The sequence below is a fragment of the Octopus bimaculoides genome, chromosome 14 (genome assembly GCF_001194135.2).
Source record: "Octopus bimaculoides isolate UCB-OBI-ISO-001 chromosome 14, ASM119413v2, whole genome shotgun sequence".
In the NCBI taxonomy this organism is placed as follows: Eukaryota; Metazoa; Mollusca; class Cephalopoda; order Octopoda; family Octopodidae; genus Octopus; species Octopus bimaculoides.
The window spans coordinates 28,099,159-28,101,154 of NC_068994.1; positions in this window are offsets into that span (position 1 = coordinate 28,099,159).

Below are 1,996 nucleotides of genomic sequence, written 5' to 3' on the forward strand. Positions count from 1 at the left end.
TATAAATATATATATATAAGTCAAGTTACCAAAATTTTCAAAATTTTGGGTTGATGGGGATATATAATCCAAGCGGGTACCAATATGCTCTTCTGCCGATTGATTAAGATAGCGGTCAATATATCCTGCAAAGCCCTTGATGGATTATAACATCATAATGAACGATAAGATGTACTCTGATAGCGGTGAAATCGTAACGTAGGCGAAAAATATAAGAAATTAAATGATTGCATAAATAATAAAAAATTGGATATTCTCTATTCTGTTTTCTTTAAACTGATTCATTACTCTGTGTGTGGGTGTGGGTGTATGTGGGGGGGTGTCTGTGAGTCTGTGTTTGTGTGTGTGTCTGTGTTTGTGTGTGTGTCTGTGTCTGTGTGTACATGTATGTACGTATGTATGCATACAGGCACATACAAGCGCATATTGACAGATAGATAGATAGATAGATAGATAGATAGATAGATAGATAGATAGAAATATGTGCATGTGTATGTGTATCCTTGCATGCATATTATGCGTATATGTGTACATGCATTTATGTCTCTAAGGCCATACGAGCATGTGTTTTAGGTCTGCATGGTGAGCATACATATGAGCCTGCACTCACGTGAGTGTATCTTCCCTTTATACATGTCTGTTCTGCGTGTGTTTGTATATATGTGTGCGTGTGTGTGCGCGTGGGTGTGTGTATATGTATGTACATCTGCTTGTATATCTTTATACCGTTGTATTTGAATATACTCGTAAAATATATTTATTCGGACACTCCAGTGTCATTTCCTCATTATCTCTACTTCCCATCTATTATCTCACTCATACACTCTTTTCATGCGCGCGAGTGTATGCGCATAATATACAATTATGCTTATGCACACATGCGTGTGTATATATATATATATATATATATATATGCATACATACACACACGCAAATAATTATATATCATCCACATTGATGAAATACTTTGAAAGTCCGATATCAGATATTTCCTCTACTAAACCGTGTACCAAAAAGAACTAATATACGAAGATATTTCTCGTGCTCGCGCATGTGTATACAAACATAAGTACACATATACATATGTGCGCGTATGAATACACGCACATATACGTGTATGTATATATATATATACATATATATACATATATATATATATATATATCAATATCTATAAAATATATATATATATATATGTTTGTATATGTATATATACACTGAATTTCATATATTAGTTTCAAATTTTGGCACAAGGCCAGTAATTTCGGGGGAGAGGTCTATTACATCGACCCCAGTGTTCAACTGGTACTTATTTTATCGACCTCGAAAGAATGAAAGGCAAAGTGAACCTCGGTGGAATTTGAACTCAAAAGGTGAAGGCGGACGAAATGCTGCTAAGCAGTTTGCCCGGTGTGCTAACGACTCTGCCACCTCACTGCAGTTCTTATATCAAGAATGAATGGTTGAACAACTAACATCAAATCAACCCCGCAAGAAAGATATTTCGCAGGCAATTTAAGTAGCTGACTCTCAGAATACCGGCAGCATCAGCCATGTCCCCAACAACACCAACACTAACAGCGCCGCTACTATTACCGCTAATAAATACGAATATCACAAACAACGTTGCATGCAATATCCTTGAGCTTCAGTCTACTCGACCATGTCTAACCTGGAGCTAAACGCCAACAGCATCGCTGCCTGCCAGCCATACCAACAGCAGCAGCACCGCCAGTTGCACCAACATTTGCAGTACTACAATTTACATCAACACTAGCAGCACTGTCATCTGCAGTACATCAGCACCTGTAGCACTTCCAGCTACACCAACACATTTTCACCCCCATTACCTCAAGCTACACCCACACAAACAACTGCAGCTGTGAACTCTTTTCCCAATATATTACGGCATTTGAATTGTGGTTGGTTGATATAAATTACAGAAATTAATAGAGCTGAGAAGCATTGCAACGAACACACACACATAAACACAAAC